Genomic DNA, 20,248 nt, shown 5'->3' with positions numbered 1-20,248 from the left:
TTTCTACAATACATCACAAAAAGCAATAATGAAATTCTGGGGAGAAAGAAAGGAAAAAAAAATCACAGGATAAAGTGTTATACAAATAATAAAAAACTCAAACTGTCCAAACCGCTTTTAGCCATGGTAAATCTGGACATTTCATATCTTACCTCTGTCAGAGTAAATTTGGACAGGACACTGATTTATACAATAACTTATATTTACCTCACTACAACTTCGACACCATACTAGTCTATTCAATTGCCAATGCTATGTGAACCCTATTTGTCGAATTTACCCATGTGTCGATATTATTCACAAATTTCATTGTTCGTTCCTCAAGACCGAGAGGATCTATGACTGAGATCGCCGAAGAACGAGATGCGAGCAGTCAAAAAAAAAATAATAATAATAATAAATAACGGCCATAAACACTCAAGAAAATAAACCGGTTTTGCGGGGGGGATTGTTAATGAGCAGTAGTGAGAGAATGGCTCGGTATCGACGGTGGAAGGGAAATCTGTCCGATCTTCTCGCTGATGACACACAAAAAGTAATAAATAAATGTATAAATAAATGAGAGAAAAAAAATGGGAGACCGTGCCTTAGCTGGCATTTCGTGACCAACCCTCGATGGAGCAACGAACGAATAGATACTACCAGCTAAATAGCAAATGCGGTAGAATCAAATTCAAAACTGTGCGTCTACACTTCAATGGCTCACGTGGAACTATTACACTCTTTGCACAAGGAAAGTAATGACCAGGAAGTGTCGACGACCTACTGAATTTGGTTGTACCATTCGACGGGAAAAAAAGGGGATAAAATGTATTGACGTTAAGTTCGTAGGATAAACTTTTGCTGGCGCGATACTGTAAGGATAAGCGAAAATTAACAATCTAGAACATTCATTCTTTTACTTTCACCTTGTTTCTTGAGAGGAGAGAAAAGAATCTATTTTAGATGTTACTGGTGTGTGCCACATTTTTTTGTGGCTGGAAATTGAATGACCTAGCAAATATGCACACTTATTAAGTGAAACTTTGCTTGCTATTCAGTTTTTGGCATTTTTTAAATCCATACTGTTTTCACCTTATAAGAAAGAATGTTAAACACAAGTAAAAATGAGCCGGAGTTTCTTCGGCGCAATCGAGTTTTCTGTACAGCGTATGTATAATGCTGTATGGAAACTTTCAATGTGCTGCAGTATGAAACTCTCAGCTACGAGTACAACGACCGGTTAGCGCTCTGTTACTCCCAACATGCGGTCAAGTGAAATGGGTCGGCGGCTGGACCTCTAGCGGTGCCAGACGCACGGTCCACGGATAACCTTAACCTTAAATAAGATAAACACCACGGAGGCTAGAGGGCTGCAATTTGGTATGTTTGATAACTGGAGGGTGGATAATCAACATACCAATTTGCAGCCCTCTAGCCTTAGTAGTTTTTAAGATCTGAGGGAGGACAGAAAAAGTGCGGACGGACGGACAAAGCCATCTCAACAGTTTTCTTTTACAGAAAACTAATAAATAATAAAAATGGGATTAGACAGCTAAATAAGTGTAAAAAAGACAAAAATATCTATGAATGAAATTAAAAGGACTATCCTTCTATTCAAGAAAAAGTATTTATTAAGTTCTTCATGTTCACGAAGATTTATTCTCATGAAAAAAAGAATCGATCTCCTCAAAATACAAAATCAAAATCTTGACTAACAATATCACATATTCATTGGAGACAATTAGCAACCGAATGAAAATGCATGATGTATTAGTTATATCAGTTTCCTTCTAATTACTCTAACTAAGAATATAATCTATTAGCATTAAACTTCATAAACACATACAAAATAAGAGCATATCTCTATTTTTTTCTATTATGCATAAATAATTACCAAACTACTGTGCTTTTAAATTACTCCAACAAAGAGTGCTCTCTCTCTCTCTCTCTCTCTCTCTCTCTCTCTCTCTCTCTCTCTCTCTCTCTCTCTCATTGAAAAATCCACAATGTGCAAAACTTTTTCTGATGCCTGACATGATAACAGCGGACAACTTTTCACAGCGATCAGAATATAAACGAGCCACTGATTTGAACTAAAGATAAAGTTTTCTACGAAATTTGCATATACACTTTCATTGCTTCTTCTCTGTTCCGCTTCCATGCAATTACACATCAGAAGACGTGAACCCAGCAACAAAGGAAAGCAAAAGACAAAAAGCATTAAGTTATTCATCTTTCATGCACTGGCCTTGTTCCAGAAAGCAAAACATAAAAAGAAGAAATGCGTAACCAAAAAGTTAATAGTGCATGTTTACTGGTATTTCTCGCATTACGCAGTTCAGTAAGTTTCATTCCCTCTATTACAAGCTTTGGAATTTTTCTTCCGTTTTCCAGCGTCATAACCTAGATGTTGTAACGCCAGTTTTAGTAGCCATAATCAATCAATCGATCAATCTTCCGTTTTCCCCAATACACATTGTTCCCATCTTCCAGATACCAGGAAATCCCTTCCTGTACAGGGAAAACCCCACTTGTTTAGTTTTCTGTAAAAGAAAACTATTGTGCCAGCTTTGTCTGTCCGTCCGCACTTTTTCTGTCCGCCCTCAATCTTAAAAACTACTGAGGCTAGAGGGCTGCAATGCCTAAACAGCCTAGGCAGCAAGCTACATCTATTTGGTGCACTGCTCAATATTCAAATACAGTAATATAACAGTTTAAATAACTTACTAACAAATAATGACATAAAAACATTGTGCCTGGTGTTTTGAGGTGCCATATAGCCCAGTATCACGAGTAATAGGCCTACACACTAACATACACACAAATAGTGACGTGCAATACCATTTATACATACACACACAAACAACACACACACAAGCTCACACACGTGCACAGTAATACAAATATGAGACACACACAGTGAAAGATATATTATAATTATGAAGATATTAAGATATTTTAATCATAGATTATTTTCAAGAAAAACTATGATTCTATTTTTTATGATTATCACTGCAAAGTAATCTAATGTAATTACATGGGCAATTTATTTTACATTATTATTCGATTATGATAATGTAATCATGAGGCAGGGATGGTCTCTCCTTTGTGGGGACTGTGCTTACTAAAAATTAAAAATAAATAAATTCCTTGGGATAGAAGGATGGTAAAGTAATTGATTTTTTGAAAACCAACTCGTAAGTAAATAACCATAACCACTGTGAAAAGTTTTTTAACAATAAGCAGGACTTAAAGTAGGAGATTTTTTTGTGCAGGATGGCTGCAGGCATTCCCGGGTGACAGAACCAGGGCCAGATGGAAAGTTTGTGGCACTTCCCTACAAGCACACATAAAAACTATTCGTGGTCATGCAACAAAGGCACACTGACAACATGAAGTCATCCGGAAGTAGAGTTCAGCCGTTTATCAGAGCCCATTTCCAGTCTGCAGAAAATGACCCCACAAAAGTAGCTGAACTGAAATTGACTGTGTTTATATCTGAACATACCTCAAAGTTATATGTAGATCATTTAGGTTTACTGATATCTCAGTCAGACAAAACATCAACTACACTACAGAAAATAAAGCTCCATCGCACCAAGTGTGCCCGCTTACAAAAAGATATTGTATTAGGCCCATCTTTCGCTCAGGGTCTAAGAAATGAAATTGGCGATCAGTATTACAGACTGATTGTTGATGTGCACAAATGAGGCAAATATCACATGCTTAAGATTGAGTATTCGGTTCTACAGTGCAAAAAAAGAGCCATTGTGGATATTTTTTTTCATCTTAAACCTTTGAAAGACACAAATGCACACAATTTACAAAGTAGTAAAATACTGTCTTGAGGAGGACGGTTTAAGTCTTGATAAGTGGATCGGCACAGGTACTGATGGTGCCAGTTCAATGACTGGAAAAACACACCTCTATCAACATTACTGAAAAATTATAATCCTGCGTTAACCGTTGTCAGATGTGTATGTCACTCACTTCATTTAGCTGCTGCCAAAGCCTGTGAAAATCTTCCCACAATTCTAAGATTTTTGGTTAGGGAACCCATACTTGGTTTTCAAACAGTCCCACAAGAATGCACACATATCGAGATATATACTGTAAGGTATTAGAAGGCCAATTGCCAAAAAAGGGGCCAGGACTAGCTGCTACACGATGGCTGGCATGCTTAGAAGCAATAAATTTTACGCAAGATGAATGGGATCCATTGAAACTTCATTTTGAAATGTCTGCTTCAAAGGAGCGGTGCTACACATCCAAAGAACTTTTTAATGCCTTCAAGGATCCTCAGAATAAATTGTACCTCCTATTTGTTCGAAAGGTTCTGAAGGAGGTTGTGAGAGTGAATAAAATATTTCAAAGTCAGAATGCTGATATTACAAAAATCACAGATGATCTACTGGACTTGTAATGTAGTCTCATGCAGGCAGTGGTGGATTCAAATTACTTATTAAAGTGTGCTAAAGAGAATCTACCAAACCTCAACATTACGAATTACATCCTGCTACATACAGTCATCAATTTTGGCTATAAGCTCAATTCTTATGCTCAGTCTTTTTCACTGAGTAAGGAACAAATAATTTATGCCAAAGAACAGTGTATAAATTTCATGCTAGAACTTATTAATCAAGTGAAGCAGCGTCTTCCAGACAATGTCGAAACTCTTCTAATGCTAAAGACCTTACATCCATCAAATACGACCTCCCAATGCACAAGATCTGTTGTACCTGTTGCTAGTAGATACAAATCAACCCTTGTTGGTATGGATGAACTGGAAAATGAATGGAGTAACATCAGCTTCGTACAGTGGCCTTAGAGATATTGTCAGTTTCTGGGCTGAGGTAAATGAGCACACAAATTCCTCTGGCGAAAAAATTTTCCAAATAAATCATCACTGGCATTATCATTATTGTCACTTCCTTTTCTAATGCCAGTATTAAAGAATTTTTTCACAAATGAATGTGGTTCATACGAAATTAAGGAACAGGTTCATGTGAGATCAGTAGCAGCTCTTCTACAGATCCGGTATGGTCTGGCACAGCAGTCACTGAACTGTTCCAGTTTCACACCATCCAGTGACATGCTAAGGAATTTTGGAGCTAAAGGTAGTGGGGAAGAGGAGGAGGATGAACAGATATTTTCTCTAGAAATGGATTAAAATGTATAATCAGCCAGGCTAATTAGCTTTCATAGTGAAACAAAATATACTGTTTTAGTTTTTTGCACTGCATTTTTAAAACTGTGTTTGTCTTAATATGAATGAAGCAAAATATTTTTTTTTATTTTAGTTTCTTTTGTACTAAGCATTTCTGGCTACTCGTGCTTGATTTACAAAAATTGTGAAACCACATATTCTTTTTTAGTTTATTATTTTGCACTGTATTTTTTTTATTGGGCCTACTAAAGTTGTAGCCTACATTATAGAAAGGATAATTATAATTAACAAGTCAATCCAGTTTGTGATAATATGAATGAAGCCAGAGAGTTTATTTTTAAAAATTTTTGTTTTTATTGTAGTACTAAGCATTTTTTGTCCATGTTATATGATATATATATTTGTATATATATTAAATATATAAAATAAATTATATATATAACTATATATATAAATAATATTATTGAAAAAAATAAATTAACAAATATAGTATAAATTTATTGAAAATTATATTAACAAATATAGTTTATTATGTGGTTAATTAAAACTTAGAAACTAGTAATCAGTACAAAAAATTGGGAAATTTTTTGTGGGTAAAATTTGTGGGTGTTGCTTGAAAAATCTGTGGGTGATCTGTGGATAAAACGTAACATTTTGTGGGGAGCACCTGATACAAGAGTGGCAACAGTCTAGTCTCTCAGTTACACAGCAGGTGATGTGTGTCTAGCCGGTTGGTGTCTCACCCTGTCCTGTTGTCTTGTGGACTGCACTAGTGCACAAGGCTGCTTCAACAAGGAAAGATTGAAGGCATTACTTATCACAGGTGAGAATTAAAATATTAGCCAAACCACACAAGCTATTTTTTTTAAATACAATTCAAAAGATTTAACTCTTTAGCTACAACTTTGTCGCTTTAGTGACGTTTCTGCCCTAAAAATAAAAAAATTCATCACAGAGTAACTTTTTCGAGTCACGATTTAAAACTCATATAAATATTTCCAGTTTATTTAACTGTACACAATATACGAAGTAGTTATTGATATTTTGAATGATACTGTTAGCGTTCATATCTTATGTTTTTCACTTATGTCAAGTTTCTTATTCATAAGTAGGTTAGATCACAGAATATTTGATAGGCGCGCACTAAAATTTCCAACTACTCCGAGGCCGGCTTGGCGTTTTTATCTTACACCAAGATGGTGGCGATAGCTACAGCTCTCGTAATGCTTGTTAAATGGCTGTGCCCAATCTATCGTTCTTATGTGATCGTTGATAATACTCAAATGATAGTGTTGTACAACTGGCTAATTTAGTTTACAAGTGCACGATATTTTAAATAATACAAGTTTGTACAAGAGGCTCGTCTCTTAGTAATTCTACAAATATTTATCCTTATTCAAATCCTAACACACATCTTCATATAGGCTATGTATGAAGGTGTGCCTATCATTTTTGCATTCTACACAATTCTTCGAAGCTGCTGAAGATGCTAGGCTTGTGCTTTACAGAATGCAGTTTTCTTCAACAAAAAGTGAACATTTTCAACAGAATGTCCCCAGTTGAATAATGTACTAAATGCACATTATCAACCTGCCTATCTGTTGTCTGTGTATGTATAATATATATATATATATATATATATATATATATATATATATGTATATATATATATATATATATATATATATATATATATAATATAATTAAGTCATGTGTATAAAAATTAAATTTCTAACTCATGTCGGGCTCGAACCCAGGACTCTCAAATGAAAGGCAAGGACACTAACAAACAAACAAACAAACAAAAACACACACCTATACACATATACACACACATATATATATATATACACATATATATATATATATATATATATATATATATATATATATATATATATATAACCAAAGAACACACAATGTTAAACCGTCCAAAAGCAGGATTAGTTTATTCTCCAACAAAAAATCACACCCCACTGTCAAAGTACGTCCGATATTGTTCAGTTCACTCACCTTGTTTATACACTGGTCCATTGTCGTTGAGGCTGAGATAAGCCAAGTAATAAACTAAAATGCCAAATCAAACACAGATAAGCTTAATCTTCAGGTCCCTGGGACCAATGTTTACCAAACATGTTTCCAAAGTTTTGTTTATATTACATTTAGGCCCGGAGGGAGTCAGTTTAGTGTTGCAACAAAATTTCCCTGTATATAGTAAAAATGTACGTTTCATACACGTAACCACTGGGAATAATTATTCATCCACTTTACACAACGATCAAAAAATATGCCAGAAACCATAAAAATATTAATACATGAAAATTCAATGCACACATAAACAAGCATACATTAATATATATATATATATATATATATATATATATATATATATATATATATATATATATATATATATATATTAATGTGTGTGTGTTTATTATGTGTGTATATAATATATATATATATATATATATATATATATATATATATATATATATATATATATATATATATATATAATGTATGCTTGTTCATTATATATGTATATAATATATGTATATATATATATATATATATATATATATATATATATATATATATGGGTGTGTTATATATATATGTATATATACATGTATAGCTATACATTTACAAACCATGGAGTGGCGATCTCCCAGCTGAGCGTGTGACCTCGGGCGGCCATACTGAAAGGTCTCGGTCCAGCTCATAGTACTATACTCTGTTACCATTATTATTTTTACTATTGTATTTTTTCTTTTTTTTTACTAGTATCATCTTATTATTATTATTATTATTATTATTATTATTACTTGACCCAATTTCAGAGAAAGATTACCGTACCAAAACAGATTGGCCTAAGCACTCCAACCATTGTGGTGAAGGCCTTAGCATCTGTTTTTGGATTTAAGCAAAGTCTAGCATAAATGGTTCCTGTAAATTACAGGACTTTCTTTGCATACAATCACTTAACACTAGCTAAACAGTAATGTACAATCTAAACACTAAGACTCACTATACACTTACACTCACTAAACACTCACACTCACGATACACTCACTAAACACACACTCTTACTATACACTTACACTCACTAAACACTCACACTCAGTAACACTAAGCACTCACTGAATACTCAACACTCACTAGACACTCACCATACACAAAATGCTCACTAAACACTCATAAAAAATAAACACTCACTGTACTCTAAACACTCGGTAAACATTCACTAAACACTCTCTTTATCCTAAACATTCATTAAACACTAAACATTCATTAAACACTCGCTATACAATAAACATTCACTAAATACTGACTATACACTAAACGCTCACTAAACATTCACTAAGCACTCACTATACACTAAACAATCACCTAAACCCTAAACATTCATTAAACTAAATATTCACTAACCCTAAATGCTCATTAAACCCCTAAACACTCATTAAACACTAATCAGTCACTGAACATTCACTAATCACTCATTAAACACTTACACTAACATTCACAAAACAATCACTAAACCATAAACACTCACTAAACATTCACTGAATATTTACTAAACATTCACTGAATACTTATACAATAAAAATTCATTAAACACTAACATTCACTAAACCCTAAACACTTACATACTAAACATTCACTGAATACTTACACACTAAACATTCACTAAACACTAACAATCACAAAACATTCACTAAACCCAAAGACTCACTAAGCATTCACTCAATACTTACACACTAAACATTCACTAAACACTAACATTCAATAAACCCTAAACACTCATTAACACACACTAAACCCAAAATACTCACTAAGCATTCACTGAATGCTTACACACTAAACATTCACTAAAATAACATTCAATAAACCCTAAACACTCATTAAACACTAAGCCCAAAATACTCACTAAAACACTGAATGCTTACACACTAAACATTCAAAAAACATTCACTAAACCTTACACACTAAACATTCACTAAACACTTACCCATAAATATTCACTAAACACTTAATAAACTTTCACTAAACCCTAAACACTCACTAAACACTTATATACTCATTAAACATTCAGGATAAAAAAAAATTCACAATCGCACTAAGCCCCTGTGCAATTTGCGAGGTTACTAGACCTTTAAAGATGGCCGCAAGGCTCTGCAGCGCCGCCCTAGTGGAAGACCACCGAACTACATAGTAGTGGTATACAGCTAGCCTCGGCAAACATATACCTGTATATTGCATTACAAAAATATATATAAATGATCAGAACTGGTTATGCTAAGGTACTTCTGGCAGCTCATGTTTGGGATAATGGTGAGGGATTCAAGAATGTAGTGCTCCAGTTGACTAAATTTTGGGGAAAATCAGTTATACTAAGTGATTATAACACGTGACTTCCCAGCATCAACATAATTTACTCCTCTAAACCTCATTTGCTAGGTTTAGCAGAGGATTAACATAAATCAAATAAATAGTTTTATCTTATGTCTAGCAGAGCCATTCCATTCTGCAAGAAAGGAAATGTTACTGCAGCTGAAATTTTGCGCATAAAAAGGTTGGATTTTAAAAGGCCAAAGACCCGTTTTGTAAGTTTCCAAATTCTGGACTCCTGTTAAATTAAATATTTTCACCGAGACTAAAAAACAAAACAAAAAAAACAGGTTACATACTATTGAGTAAATATTTTAATTCAGAGGGGAATAATTTCTACTGTCTTAACAAGGCTTACTTTGCTTCTTAAGAATACACGCCACTTACACATACATACATACATACACACACATATATATATATATATATATACATATATATATATATATATATATATATATATATATATATATATATATATATATATATATATATATATATATATATATATATATATATATAATTTTTACAAGGTAAACAAGGTTTACGTTTCCTTTTAAGAATACACGCCACTTACCACATTACACACATTATATATAATGTATATGTGTGTGTGTTTGTGTGTATGTATGTATCTAATACAAACAGACAGACAGATAGAAAAACAGACACACATTTCTACGTATACTTGTGGCGTGGGGCAACCAACTTCATCTCAAAATATTTGCCAAGCATAAAAATGGCAGTACCTACTGACCCAAACTTTCCAAGAGCCAACGGCCTGTATATGAAAAACAGGTATGTGTGAAAATGTCGGTATTATTAATTACAACATTAACTAAACGCATGCATCACTAGAAGACTTGAAAGGAAAGTTCACATATCGACTTGTTCAGTGCGACAATTAAGAGTGACGACGCATTTACCCTCAAAAATGGAATAAACAAAGCGATTCAGAGACACAAAGAGAAAACGGGTTATTTCATACTTTAACATAATGAACGTGGCCTTTGAAAGATAAAAGATAAAGCCTTTGTCACGCGTCGCTAAAACAAAAGCAAGAAATGAACATGAAAGAAATGTCGCTGTGTTACATCGACAAACCTAAAGGGAGCTTCGCCTTAATTGATCGAATCTAGAATGAAACCACAAGATGAAAACCTTACACAACACCAATTAACTAATAGCAAACCAATTCATAAATTCGTATGTCAAAATTTGCCAAAACTAACTGAATTTTTTTTCTTGATTTATACCAGTGAAACATGAGAATTAAATTATTAACAAACTATGGGAATATATCAATCCTCCCATGGTTCAGTTCACAAACTTTCTTTTACCCAATTCAGAGACTTCCCTTCCTCACTGTTAAGTTTTAGAATTTTTAATTAGCTTCCGTTTTCAAGACATTATTGTTTACCCTGTCACATATTTTAACTTAATATTTCTTATAGAAGTTCATAGTCTACAATCTAACTTGATCCAAAAGTCAAGTCATTGTGGGCAGTTGTTCCGTATCTGAAATGTATTAATAATAAACTTGTCTAACAAGACAGCTATGATAGGATGCACACAGTTTTTAGATAAACATTCAATATCTGATGTTATATTACAATATCTATCACAAAAATCATCCTCACGTGAGCTACTAGTAAACAAGCTTAATCCTTATCTTTCCAAGATTCCTGGAATTCAACACTTCTTGTTGTCATCCTTGAGAATTTGTGTAAACCTATCCTTAGAATCTGGGATATCACGTTAGGACAACCTAACCGAGATTTTTCAAATATTTACGTAATCGCTATGCAAGAAATAATGCAGTAGGCTGAAATGTGTCACAACGTTCCCTTATCTTATTAGTGCTACTACCTTTGCTACTGATTTCTCTTATGTAACAGAAGCATTTTACATTTCAGTACAGGATTCATGCACTGGTCGATAAAATATCTCTTAGAAGGGGAAAACGACCGCCTCAAGGTCACGCTTTCATTTAAATGACCACCACAAAGAAAAAAAATTATTTAGATATCATAATCGCCATTAGAAAGACTAAATTTATTTCAATCTTTTTTCTATATTTCGGCATGAATGATTCTGCGATGGTTGAGTAAGCACGTCTAGGTACTCAATAGGTCCAACCGGTGATACGTAATAATAAGGGGCAACAGTGATTGGTAATATTTTTAATATATTGAGAACTTATATCTTGATAACGCGAAACTAGGGTCCTTTAAAAGTTACGCTTTTAGTTACTATTATTAATTTTTTCCACAATAAATATACATGTGAGCAAAGCCTTTTAATATTAAATACAGGGGAGAAAATTTCTATCTACTATCAAATATCATGCATAAAAGCTATGCATAGAGGTATTCGAGATAAAAGTGAACACGAAGCCAATGTAAGCAAGAAAATAATTGAGCAATGCGAGTGAGCATTCTCAGCGCAGCCACAAGTTTCTGTTGATCTTAACTTTCGTGTAGGCTAGATCCACTTAAGTTTGCATTTATTATCTGAACTGAAATTTTATCATTCCCACATACTTTCGTTAGAACAAAACGTAACGACACTTAAAAACCATTCACAGAACTACTGTCATTGAGCTGGCCTATTTACAAAATGCACGGAATGACATTTAGCCTTACGGAACAAATCAAAAATGGCATGCATGCTTCGGCGCAATAGGACGATTTAAAAAAAAAAAAAAAAAAATCTAAGAATTAACATTTAAAACTCATATCTCGTATGTAAGATAAAGGGAAACCGATCTACCGATTATTATTTATTCTATATCACATTTCAATATAAAACACAAATGTTTGGACGTTTCGGCGCATTTAGCATCTCAATCTAGCCTTAATCTTTATGGAAACTGTTGAAGCCTGCAACATTCTTAGCCTAGCCAGTGAATTTTCCAAGTCTGACTAACTTTGTAAGTTTCTGTAGTTGTCTAAGGGTGAAAAAACCTACAGTCTCTTCCTCTGACAGCCTATGTTAACCTACCCTAACGCTTAGGCCTAAGTTCATTTTATTTTGAGAATTAACATAAGGTACTTATATGAACTGTAATTTTTTTTTACTGTTCACTCATGTTTTGTTTTTTCATCCACTGTTTATGCTTCATTGTTCAATACGTAGAATCTGCCATCCCCAATAGCCTAGATTAGGCTAACCTAACCCCACACTAATTTCAATAAGTGGCTCAACCGCAATTTGAAGGGGTGCCAGTAGCTGAGATTATTTCTATTATATATTATTAAATATACCACTAAATATATGCAGCAAAACTTTTTTCCTACTGTTCACTTTTCATCTTATGGTTTTTTTCTAGCACTGTTTGTGCAAACAAATCGTTTTTTGGGCTTCTCCTATGTGAGGAAACCTCAAAACGATTATCGAACAAATAAGGAGGAACCTAAGAGATGAGCAAGGGGTTTCTGGCTACCCCTGGGCATCTGGCGATTTGTCTGGTCAATACCATTGATGCATGTTGAAGTCTGCGGTCAAAGGCATCCAAATTCTGAAGCTATGTTCTAAATTAATTGCTTTTCCCCACTTCTATTTTTATTATTTGCACCTTTTTCTTTCAATTTCCTCTTGACTGTCCTATCCATCTTCCTGCGATCATAATCCTCTCTTCAGTCACGTAGCTGCGCCTAAAGTAATCTCCATTCAATTATTTCAATCAACCTTTCGCGTCCTCCACTGACCATTAATGCTTTTCTTCACTTTCTACCCAACAATACCCACAAATACTTATCGCTTTCCGTAAACCCTAATACTATGTATATGTATGTATGTATGTATATATATATATATATATATATATATATATATATATATATATATATATATTTATATATATATATATATATATTATTATATAGGTCTTGTTGATCATGTATTATTCAATTTACATAATTTTTACGGCCCTGCAAACCAAGATTACACGTAACCTGCCACTTGAAGCCAAAAGTTAACCTCAAAGACAGTCGTTAATTAGCCAAAGGTCGCCAGTTAAGGTTATTAACCTTAACAAAGAATATTTGAGATGAATTTGATTTTAAATAACGGTTCTTCCAAACATTCGGAAACAAAAGGCAATACAAAGCATCGGATTTAACTGCATTTTGGTGACCCTAAACTAGGTATTTTACTGGAATAACGGGGTTGAAGCTCACAATATAATAATTCAGCTTAATCTAGAGTAAACATTTATACCCTAAGTGGTGGAGGAAGGAAGAAAACAAAGAAATGTTGAAATACAGAAAAAGATAAAGAATTTGAAATTTTTGAAAAATTGCGACTTTACCTTACAGGATGTTTTCACCAACACTTAGGGGCGGGGGGTCTGGAATGCTTCTTCACTTCACTAATAGGATAATAGACAGTGGAAACAGGAGAAGAGGCCCCGAGGGACATGTGGATTCTCAAGAATGCTCCAGTCCCTGGACGTTCCTTGCAATTCAAGGCCTGAGGTCAAAACAGGCCTAAAGTCATGCCTCAGATTACGCTCTGTTAAAACACCGCCACACAGTGACAGGAAAAAAGGAAAAAAGGACCTTAGGACCACCTATTTTTAAGGCTGTATTCGCCCGATTTAGCACCGTGCGGGTTTAAGGCCTAAAAGTTGAATCAGTTCTCCAAAGGACGTTTTGAGGTTTGAACTGTAAAGAAGAAACAGCTGGGACAAAGCAATTTCCTGTCTTGACCAGTGGCTGAATTTCTATCCCTAAATGTTTGAGGGCGAACAGTGTAAATATTTGAAAATATATATATTAAATTTATATATATATATAAATAAAGGTATATATATTTATATATTTATATAAATTTAGGTGATTATTTTATATACATATATATAGATATATGTATATGTGTATATTTAATATTTATACACATATTAATATACACAATGTGTGTATATGATATATGTTATATATAAGATTGTGAAATCACCAGTATTCTATTAAATAGTTGAGACTGGTTCCACCTAGTAAACAAAACGATCAGAACCGGTCATAACTGCACTGTGGTGACTGAACATGTCTGAACCTGCATGACAAGCAGCAACACTCTATGACGTTCAGTTGATTGTGAGTCGCCATTTGGTTTGGTTCTGCTTTCGGGGAGTGGGACTAAAATGTTGATCAAATGTCGAACATCGTGTCAATTTGAAATTTTCAGTAAAATTGCCCAAAGCACCAACAGGATGTTTTCAAATGCTTAGTACTGCTTATGGGAGTGACTACCTGTCTCGTGCGCGTGTTTGAGTGGCACAAAAGTTTCAGCGAGGAACGTGAGATTGTCAAAGACGATGAACGCCCTGGACGACCTTGCAATTCAAGAACCGAAGAAAATTTAGAAAAATCAGTCAGATTATTCGAAAAGACCGCCGACACAGTGTTCGAATGATAGCTGAATCTGTGAACACTGACAATGACACCCTCCGTATTCGCCCGACTTAGTGTCTCAAAAGTTTAATCACCTCTTAAAAGACACGTTTTGAGTCAGTTGATGCTGTATCCCTGAAGAATCTTCTGACAGAAATTGACGATGCCTTCGACCAGTGGAAAGAAGTTTCAGCAAGTATTAGTCATGGGGAATATATTGAAGGGGACTGGCATTAAATTTGTAGTACATATAAATAAATGTGAGTTATTTAGCAATGCATATAAATCCTAAGTGGTTATTTAGTTAATATATATAAATCAGGGTGAGTTATTTCTCAGTTTCATCATTTAATAGACACAACTCGTATATAAGTTACAGTAAGATTGGAAATCACCAATTCTTATTAGTATCAGTTGAGACTCGATCCTGCCATCTAAACTCTAAACAGTGATTCATCTGCACTCTTTCGCCGTGTTTAGTTGCCCTCGGGGATCAAGTGTTTCGCCGTGTTTCACTAAAATTACAAACTCAGCTAACCACTCACACACACACATATATACAGTAGATAGATAACAGATCGATAGATAAAGCGTATGTGTAGGCCTGTGTAACCACACACACATACAGTATTTTATATATATACATAGATAAAGCGTGTATATGTGTAGGCCTCCATGTAAAAAGTCGCCTCAAGTTGGAATTTGGTGAAAGACTAGAAAAATGCCAGTCAGAAAAATGGTAGGCAGGATAAGATTTAGAAATCAAGTAAATCAAAATTATATATAAATGGTACGGTTTCACTGTCATACCGTCATTCAAGTCCGCAAACCAATGCAGATCATACCATTCATATGGAATTTTATTTGATTTCTAAATCTTATTCAGCCTACCCATTTTCTGATTGGCCTTCTTCTAGTCTTTCACTAAATTCCAACTTAAGACCACCTTTACTGGATACACACATACTTACATATATACATAGGCCTACACACACACACACACACACATATATATATATATATATATATATATATATATATATATATATATATATATATAGTATATGTGTGTGTGTCTGTGTGTGGGAGGGGCGGGGTTGGTTGAGGCTGTAATTTTAGTGAACGTAAAAAATAAAGACCATGACCACCATGCGTAAAGCTGAGTAACAGGTTGAGAGTTTATATGTGTGGGCTACTAAGAATTAGCCTGCGAGCGTTCGAGATGGCCTTAAGAGACAACGAAAAATAGAACTGAAGAACAATGAATGCATAAAGATACTGTTACAGACACATTTGTTGCCTTCATTTTAGTTTTCTGAAAAGAAAACTGTTGTGACAGGCTTTGTCTGTCCGTCCGCACTTTTTTCTGTCCGCCCTCGGATCTTAAAAACTACTGAGGCTAGAGGGCTGCAGGTATGCTGATTATCCACCCTCCAATCATCAAACATACCAAATTGCAGCCCTCTAGCCTCAGTAGTTTTCATTTTATTCAGGTTAAAGTTAGCCATAATCGTGCTTCCGGCAACGATATTGGACAGGACACCATCAGGCCGTGGTTAGTGTCATGGGCCGTGGCTCATGCAGCGTTATACCGAAACCACCAAAATATAGATCTATTTTTGGTGGCCTTGATTATACGATGTACAGAAAACTCGACTGCACTGAAGACACTTTGGCGCATTTTTTATTTGTTACATTTCATCCCAAAGTTCACAAACAGCCGTTAATAGTGACGGCGAAAGTGAAGACGCCCATATTGTCAACTGGAAGCCAAGTTTCGCACTATTACCTGAAGAATCCAATACCCTCCCAACCGACTACTGTGTAATTCAAATTAGTACAATACAGTGTGGTTAACTGACGCCATTGACATTTGATTTTGTAATATTATTGGAACGAATTAATCTTCTAATTTGTTTTGTAAAACAAATATTAAGAGTGTGTTTTTGCAAAGGCTAGGCCTGTAACATAAGATACAGCCGTTTTAAGTCAAACTTACGGATATTCTACGTTTTCTTATGAGAACAACATTCTATCTGGTAAACTCAGTTCTGAAATTAATAGTATTAATTTTAAAATGACCGTTTACAAGCATATTCATTATCCACCAATGAAACAAAAATGACTGTTTACTACAGTAACGACTGAGCCCTTAAACACATCAGAAGAACCGAACCTTTTTAACTGTAAAGTAATCATGTTCGCCTTTGAAAATGTGAATAGTTCCCCAGGAAGATCAGGTCCTAAAACAACGTTGCCTTCGCGTTCCGGTGCAACAGTCCGCTATTTCCCCCTGTCCGAAATTCCCCCCGGGGGAAAAACAGCCTGGGCTGTTATTCCCGGGGGGAAATCAATCCTAGGATAATTTTCCCGGGGGGAATTTCAGTCAGGGGGGAATAATTTCCTGCTACACCGGGACTTTTGAGGAGTTAAATAAAAATTCTACAATGCGTCACCATTCAAAAATGATCTGGGAATTATACCATGATAAATAATCATAACAGAGAGGAAACACCCTTACCTTAAAAAGTAGATGGTAGGAGCATCTTAGGATGTGGTGAGGAGCAGCCGAGAGTTGGCGTCTCTACACAGCAAATAATCAACAAGTGATCATGTAGTCTCGCCGAACCCGGTGGAGCAATAATCCCTTAGGCCTATATACGTAGAACTCTGATATGTACACAATTATCACACTAATTCATCAGTAACGATAACACTAACTTTATCTTCAAATGAACACTGAAGCACAGTACTGGAGCAATTCACATTACCGTGCAGAAGCGAAAAAGACTATTATTATTATTAATAAACGGTGATTTGCGGGTGACTAGCTTACTCTGATGTGCAGAACGTGAGATTAAAATTATGTAAATTCCTTAATAGACTTCTAAGATTTAAGGAATAGGCCTACGTGTATTATTCTACATAAACAATAATCAATAGCGAGTGACAAACTATCACGGGAAAACACTTATTGATACAGCAATTCATTAAATGATGATGAGTCTATCAAGAGCAAACAACTGGTTCATACCAGCTCACAATAATGGAACACGTAAATACTGTACTAACAATCAATGAAACACTACCGGACCCATCTGCCTACTAACATTTTTTTCTCTTAATTAAACTTTTCAGTCACTCACAAACGGTCCGTAATAAAAGTCAGTATTTCACAAAGAACGAATTCGAATCCAACACACACACTTCATAACTAAACTTCGTCATTTCCCACCATCAAGAGAAATTTAATAGGTTCCACAACCTCCAACGAAACGATTGAGCCCTCACAATAGCACCCGGGAGAAAGATTGGCACACACCCTCTCGCATCGGGCGCTCAGCCACCACTGGACTGAAGTAGGTAGCGACTCCAGTCTCCAACCAGCGAGAGTCCCGACCGGTCAGGTCACATCGTCTCTGTTGTGTCAAGGCAGTTTCGGTGCAGATTTTCTAGTCTCAGTGACAATCAACTCTTCAGACCCAGTAATGAAAATCCTCAGTAATTCTTTGAAATCATGTACAGTACAAACCTATTACACTAGTAGAAAGAACACACAAGCATACCGAAAGGAGAAACATGAAGTGTGATGAAAATCAGTGCAAAAAGATTAAAGGATGAGGACAGGCTTGGAAATTTTGTTCTTTTTTTATCGCTACAGCCGTCGACGGATGAGTTTAACGCTATTAATCAATCAATCACTCAGTCACAAAGCTCACTCTCACCCAAGATGTAAGAAGGTAATGTGGGCTACGCCGAGGCCGATTTTTCAACTCTCCCGCTCATGACGTCACATGACGAGACCGCGGTAGCCGCTTGGCAAAACATTACCTTCTGCCCCTTACATTTGGCAACACTCGGCGGGAGTTTTCACGATTTTGTGACAATTCTTGAGGTATTTGGAATTCAACAAGTTTCTGCCATGATTATATGTGCTATTTATGGATGTTGTAAAACAGGAAGGGAAAAGGTTAGCTTTAAACGTTTCCCTCAAGACCCCGAAATGTGTAGGAAGTGGGTGACCATCCGTAGAAGTGACCGTATAAACACCAAAAACGCAAGAGCGTGTTCGGTTCACTTTCAACAAAGCGATTAAGCAAGAAACCTCAGGCGTGCATTGCTTTACTACTGCCCTGCAAATGCAAGGAAATTGAAGGATGATGCCATACCGAACCAACGTCTACCTCTGTATGAGAGTGCCGCTGTTGATTCAGGTATTTAACATCTTGACTCTAGTTTGATTCAGTCTACAGTACCTGTCACATTTAAAACTATGGATAAATATATTAACTAATAGGCTTATATGAACACTTCTGTCAATTAAAGCGCATAAACATATCTTTCGTTCGATCCCTAATGCAAGTAAACCATATCTGACTGGCTGAGTGATAAGATTGAAACCAGGCCTAGGCCTATGTGTAGTTCAGTATAACTGCAAAGTGGATATACTATTATAGTCAACACGAGAGAGAGAGAGAGAGAGAGAGAGAGAGAGAGGAACATTTTATTGAAATTGTTTTCATATGCATGAAATGGGACTTATATTTGTGGGCAAAGGAAGGGGACACCTATTTTCGAGAGAGAGAGAGAGAGAGAGAGAGAGAGAGAGAGAGAGAGAGAGAGAGAGAGAGAGAGAGAGAGAAAAGAGCGTTTTGCATAAGTGAAAGAACCATGGGTTTATAAGGATAATTCTAGCAATTAAAGAGCTTATATAGTATGTAATATCTTCCAATCGATTCCTAATGCAAATAAACCATGTTAAGATTGATAAAATTGGAATTAGGCCTAGACCTATGTTTGCTGAGAATAAATGCAAAGAGAAAATGTTAGTCAACACGACAGCGAGAGAGAGAGCAAAACTTTATTAGAATTGTTTGCATGTTTAAGAAATAGCCAGTTATTTGTTTGGTAAAGGAAGGGAAGATTATGAGAGAGAGAGAGAGAGAGAGAGAGAGAGAGAGTGAGTGAGAGATTTTCTTGCATGTAAATAAAGCTTTTTTATCTGTGGTTATGAAGATGTAAATGATAGTTATATGAGAGAGAGAGAGAGAGAGAGAGAAGAAATTTACCGCAATTTTTTTTTTATTTATATGATAAGGCCTTTTGCAATTTGTATTGTAAGGAATGTCAAAATGATAAAATACACACACATTATATATATATATATATATATATATATATATATATATATATATATATATATATATATACCTGTACGTATATATATAGACTGTATATTTATATAGCCTTTCTGCAAATCTCATGAAACGTCTCCTACCTGTAACCGAAGAGATTGAGAATGAGGAAGATGTCA

General features: G+C 35.1%; 1 protein-coding gene across 1 annotated transcript in view; it reads right to left on the bottom strand.

Annotated features, from left to right (window-relative positions):
• LOC136833933 (uncharacterized) overlaps nt 1-18,285 on the bottom strand; it is a 656,879-nt gene extending 638,594 nt beyond the window's left edge. The window contains exon 1 of the mRNA XM_067096214.1: nt 17,456-18,285. The gene's annotated coding sequence lies outside the window, so the exon portion shown is untranslated. The remainder of the gene's footprint in view (nt 1-17,455) is intronic.
• Between the last annotated feature and the right edge of the window lie 1,963 nt (nt 18,286-20,248).

Source organism: Macrobrachium rosenbergii, chromosome 52 (genome assembly GCF_040412425.1).
Source record: "Macrobrachium rosenbergii isolate ZJJX-2024 chromosome 52, ASM4041242v1, whole genome shotgun sequence".
NCBI classification, from domain to species: Eukaryota; Metazoa; Arthropoda; class Malacostraca; order Decapoda; family Palaemonidae; genus Macrobrachium; species Macrobrachium rosenbergii.
This window is presented reverse-complemented; position numbering and strand designations above follow the sequence as displayed.